At 39.2% G+C, this 6,000-nt stretch overlaps 1 protein-coding gene across 1 annotated transcript in view; it reads left to right on the top strand.

Annotated features, from left to right (window-relative positions):
* Positions 1–1,900: 1,900 nt before the first annotated feature.
* Positions 1,901–6,000, top strand: part of sema4bb (sema domain, immunoglobulin domain (Ig), transmembrane domain (TM) and short cytoplasmic domain, (semaphorin) 4Bb) — a 70,748-nt gene continuing 66,648 nt past the window's right edge. Inside the window, exon 1 of the mRNA XM_030128263.1 lies at positions 1,901–2,108. The gene's annotated coding sequence lies outside the window, so the exon portion shown is untranslated. The remainder of the gene's footprint in view (positions 2,109–6,000) is intronic.

The raw sequence follows: 6,000 nt of genomic DNA, 5'->3' as shown, positions 1-6,000 counted from the left end.
AGGGTGTCTGAGACTTACCTGAATGCCTTCATAATGTGGTCAGTCATATAAAAGTTGCTCAAGATCCATTTTTTCTTCAGATCATGTATTTGTCTATATGACTACAATCAGATAGATGACAAATTAAAGGACAAAACAGCGTTGGCCGATTCTCAATACCAAGAATGCAAAGTACGGTCTTGTGAACTTGGCAAGTATGGTTGTGGTAAGAACAGTCTCAGAGAACGTACTTCCTAAGAACGCAAGTCTATCTGTAATTGTAACTTTCCTCCCTGTCTCTGCTGTATTGCTGTCATTGCAGCACATCCTTGGTTTAAGCTAGGTGACTAGAACAACATCTGGGTATTCCATGCATTCTTGGTTTATGCGAACTTCTAATTGGAACAGTACTTGGGCCGTGACTGATGACGTTTCACGAGAATGCAAGAACGGAAGAATAGATAAGAATGTATATTGAGAAACAGCTAACATTATGTGTCTACTCTACACAGATGATGAGCACCATTCTAAAAAAACCCCCAAAAAAACAGATAATAGTGGAGGAGCGCCCCAACATGTCAAACCAAAATATTCCATTAGAGCTGAATTCAGTTGAGATTCTGTGAGTATAAAGGCGTATTATTCACATCATTTTCATATTCATCAGACCAAATCCAACAAAAGAGGACATGATCACCCAAGAAGAAAACATTTGTGTCAGGTTTTGTTTCCCTTTAATTTGTCAACTGTCAATGTATGAACGGCATAAACTGGGGTTATGAACGTATTAGTGTTAGCATTTACACCACCGCTGCTCCTACAGTCACTTGGCTTGGGGCATGGACTTCTAAAACAGAGTTGAGGTTTTTATTACTGCATCTCAAATGAGTGCAATATAACATTATCCATGTGGCAACACAAACATGACTTAACTTATGAAAATAAATGGAGACAGCATGGAGAAAAGACTTTCTTATCTAAGTGTTCCTGCCACCTGCATGCCTCCTATCTCGTTTTCTGCCTGTCTTGTGTGAGATCGGTACAGACAGAGCAGAGGTGCTAAGATGACCCTGAGCTGTCATTGTTTTCCTACTTCGCACTTTCTCTCTCCCTGTTTTACCTCTCCCTCTCTGTTCCTTTTTAGGGACGGCGAACCGACCATAGACAGCTGATTGCTGCAGCTGTGGAATAGGGAAAAAAATGGAGTGTTTTTCTTTTCCATTTAGAGATGTGCCATGTCAAAGCCAGCAAAAAGTGTTTGGAATCACTCACCTGAAATGTCACTGACTTCCTAACAGGATGTCCATCAGTGCTTTTTCAAACTGACTAGGGAGCCATTAGCTGGTAGCAGGAGTGTGTGTCTTGCGGTGAAAGGGGTGGGATGGATTTTTTTTTATGTCCATCTGCAGAAACCTGTTAACCTATGTGACATCCATGTAATAGAAAAAGGAGAGGCAAATCAGCATCTGGAATACATCTGTACAGCAGGGGGATTACTTATTCATAGATATTTATAGCAATCAGCAGAGTTTGGTCCATGATATATGAAAAGTGGTGCACAGTTGTAATTATTAGCCCCTTTTTTAATTATAGTTGTTGCTAATGCACACAACCACAAATTCACAACACCCAGGTGCTTTCACCATGACAACACGGTATGCAGCACGGACACAATGTTTAATCATCTTGTGGTCTGCTGCAGAGGGAAAATGTACAGTGATGGTGATGCAGACACAAATACAAGGACACACACACACATGCACACACACCTTCCCCCACTCATAGCCCACCCCCTGCAAACCTACCATTCCCTAGTCCATGATGTAATGCTACCAGACCCCTCCTCTGCCGTCTCTCCCTCCTTCCTCCTCTCACACACCCCTCTCGCTCCGTTCTCCTCATTCTATTGGTGGCTCCCGCCTGCATCTGCTGGTTCAGCTCCGACTCCCTACGCTCACATACACACACACACTCACACACTCACACACTAGCACACACATGCACTCACACACACGGACACTCTCCCTCTCACACACTCTTACACATACACTACCAGGGGATTCCTCCGCCACTGCAGCCTCTTGTCGCTCCACCTGGTTCCTGCCTCCACTGTGGGGGGAAAGCACGGGGTGAGTCTCTCCTTTCTGTTATGACAGCAGGCGATGTGGTTCACAATAAGACAAAAGGATGAGAGGACATTGTTTTGTTTTTTCTTTTTTTTTTTTTTTTTTGTGGAGAGAGTGGCGGACAAACACCGGGAGGCACTGCTGCCACTGCAGCCTGGGAGGAGAGAGGGGAGGCTTGCAGCTGAGTTTGTGCTTAAGAGTAATGAAGTGATGTGAGGCTGCTCAGTTACTACAGACACCGGTCATCTGGATGCTGGGTGCCATGGTAATAGGTTGCAGTCGGCTTCTTGGTCCATTGTGTGGATAGGTAAGGTGTTGGAAGATACAGTGGGGTGCACGTGTGTGTGTGTGAGTGAGATTAGAAATGTGTTTGCATGCAGATGTGTGTGCGCATGCTGCCTGAATGAGGAAACCTAAATATGCTCCAGGGTGTTTGTGTGTTATCTCCTTTTCTGTTTCCTCTAATGCCAGTCACTCTCCTTTGAGATAACCCAGGGAAAGAAAAGCTCAATCAAAAGAATATAAAAGCAAAGCTGCTACTGTATAAAGTACTCAGCTATGATGTAAATGTGATGGTTTAGTTTAACTTGACTCCTTCCGGCTGGACAAGGGGATTTTAGTGGCTACAATTCAAATCTGACAATCTCCTCATGTGTGCATAGATTGGTCCTGTTGTGTCACTACAAAGCAGGGTGTGTGCATGTTTTGTGAGCACAAGTACCTTTGACATTTGGGCACTTCCAATGCTCCCTCTGTCTTCTCTTTCTCCATTATATATGCACTTGGCTCTTTCACAGGAAGGCTCAATGACATTGAATCTAATAGTGAAAGTAATTCTATTATTGCCTCAGCTTTTGACTGCTAAATGACATATTAATGATAATGGAACTGAAAAGCAAAGTCGCTGGTGCATTTTTCTTCCTTGGCTATAAGGCTGATCAGAATGCTTTTTTGTACTGTGATTCAATGCAACCTAACCTTTTACGTCCAGTGTGTTGAAATGTTAATATTTTATAGGAATGGTCTACTTCACATGTGGACACTCTCATAACTAATTCATCCAGATGTTTTCCATGACCAAAAAAGCCAGACATGATTCACTGTTTTTCCATTTCAACATAAACTGGTTGATTGTAAGTATTTCCATCCCGTTCAGTTGATCAGTATATTATTTGATGTATAGGATAGGATTGGAGATAACTTTAATTCAAACAAACATCCACTAAATCAGGAAGAAGAATATGTAATCCCTCAAATAAGAACCGCTCACTGTCATCAAACCAAAACAGTGTCTTTTCCATGCTGGATAATCTACATTCCATTCTTCAATTAACCAACAAACAAATGAGCTTTGCTATGCTTTTCAACTCATTATTACCACTGCAGCTGCAAACCACATCGAAAGGAAGAAACCCACAAAGATATTTTAGTCTTATTCAAATTCTTCAAATTCCCTTATGGAACAGTGTGTACAAATATGTTGGTGGATTTTTAATCGATGATTAGCACATGAAACAGTTGTTCCTTGAGGCTGTTTAACTCTGACATACTCTCTGTAGGCATAAATGGAAAGTAATTAGGATGGGAGTCCAACAACAAGCTAATAAAGCAGCAGGCAATAAGGAAGCAGAGTGAATAGTCACTTCCTTTTGGATGTTGCAACATAATTTGAGTCCTTAAGAGGTTACTGTGTCATCATACTGAGATAGTTTATTGATTTCTTACTCTTTGAATTCCATTATTGACAACAGCAGACACTGTGTCTCCACTGCTGTATAGATCTATGAACATAAGACCAGGAGAAATATTAAGATGAAGTGCTCTATATTTTTGCATAAAATTAACCCATAAAGACCCAAACCTCCACTGGCGACCAAAACCATCTCCTGATCTAAAATGTTTAATACCTGTTAATCCACCAATCCTATGAAAACATGTAAATAACTGGTTTAAAATGCAGTTTGTCATCTTTTCATGGTCATCACATATGACCTATTTGGACGTTCAGAGCCTCTGTAGTGAACGTGGAAACACTGTCATCTTCTACAGCATTGATTCACCAGTAAAACCCATGGAGTTGGATCAATGACAGTGGATGGACACACTTGTTTTTATGTTCAGTTATTGATATCTTTGCTGAAAAAGTCACCTTTTCTTGAGTTACCACCATTTTTAAACAATTAAATTGTTTCATTAAACAATTTCCTGCAAATCTATCTATCTATCTATCTATCTATCTATCTATCTATCTATCTATCTATCTATCTATCTATCTATCTATCTATCTATCTATCTATCTATCTATCTATCTATCTATCTATCTATTTTTGACATATAATAACCCTCAGCTTTACTATGAGCTTTAATGAACGTCTACACTGATCAGTTAATTAAATATAGGAAAATACATGATTTATGCTGAAAAAAATGCAAAACAAAAAAGGGAGATACTATTACAGTCAATTGTAATAAATCACTTAAGAAAGGTTAAATATAAAGAAAAATTCATTTGGGAACTGCCACAAAAATAGCACTGGGTCTTTATGGGTTAATGTTAACATTCTCAGGAGAAGGATTTCACTTATTAGATCATTCTCGAATTGGAAAGATTCTCTTTTTTACACCTGCTTAATGCCAAATTCTGACTCTGGAGCCTCACATGGAGTTCAGGTGAGGATGCAGAACTTGGTATGTTAGATGTGCTACAATTTCATGCTGACTGAACCTGTTAATTTTTACTCTGCCCTCACTGGATGTACTGACGTCAAACACATCAGCCACAGTAAATGTTAAATTGTGAGTTCACGCAAGGTAGAGTAGTGAGACATGAGCAAAGCAAAAAAAGATCAATTCAATCAATACATCCATAAATGCCAACTGTGTGAACCATCTGGACTCTGATTACAACCCAGAGGTGCACTGTCATGCATTTTTCTCTGCTGAGGACTTTGGGTCGGGTAATGTTTCCTTGCGTTAGCTGTGTGCTTGTTCCTGCATAACACTTGGTCTATAAATACAGACTTCACATGAGCACTGTCAGTTGGTGTTCTCTTTTTTAATCAAAGGTTGTAATTGTTTTAGACCTATTTTCCATTTGCTCTAAACAGAGACACCACAACTATTCCTGAGAATAAAATGTGACGATGTGGGGCCTACTTATGGAAACAACCTGGCTAAGGACAGCTGCTCAGGTTCTCCCATCCTGAAAAAAGTCCTGTTTCATCATAACATTTAACACTTTCACCAAACCTATTCAGCAAATACAACTCCTTAAGGTGGAGTACAGACACAGCTTATAGCACAAAGATGCCTGCGCCATACAGCGGTTTGACAGAGACTAAATGCTGAGCAGAGGGTTGACAGCAAAGCACAATATGAGGGATGATCCTTGTTCAGCAGAAGTGCACTTATCACCGCCAAAACACTTAAACCTTTGTGGTAGAACACTGTGTACTCCTGATGTGATGCTTCTTAGACAGTCACGGAAAACATTATTAGACCATCAAAAGTCATCAGAAACAATGGTTATGCATAGGGGTGTAAGATAATATCAGTTCTGCAATATATTGCGTGTATATATATATAAAAAGTACTGTATCAATTTTTTTGGTATTTATTCAAATGCAGACATTGTTGAGGTTCATTTTTGGTTTTTTGTTTTCCTTTTTTGTTTATATTTTATTTATTATTATTTTAACACTCTTTTATTATTATTCCTTTGTTGGGATTGCACAAAAATAATGTTATGATGTTAGTTATGAACCAATAGAATATGAATATTTGAACGGGATCTTAAACTGGAATGTCTTTAAAATATAATTTAAGTTTTAACACAGGAAAATTTTGTGATTAAAGCATTAGATCCTGTTGTGATAAAAAAAAAACAAAAAAAAAA

Source organism: Sphaeramia orbicularis, chromosome 3, assembly GCF_902148855.1.
Source record: "Sphaeramia orbicularis chromosome 3, fSphaOr1.1, whole genome shotgun sequence".
Classification (NCBI taxonomy): domain Eukaryota; kingdom Metazoa; phylum Chordata; class Actinopteri; order Kurtiformes; family Apogonidae; genus Sphaeramia; species Sphaeramia orbicularis.
This window is presented reverse-complemented; position numbering and strand designations above follow the sequence as displayed.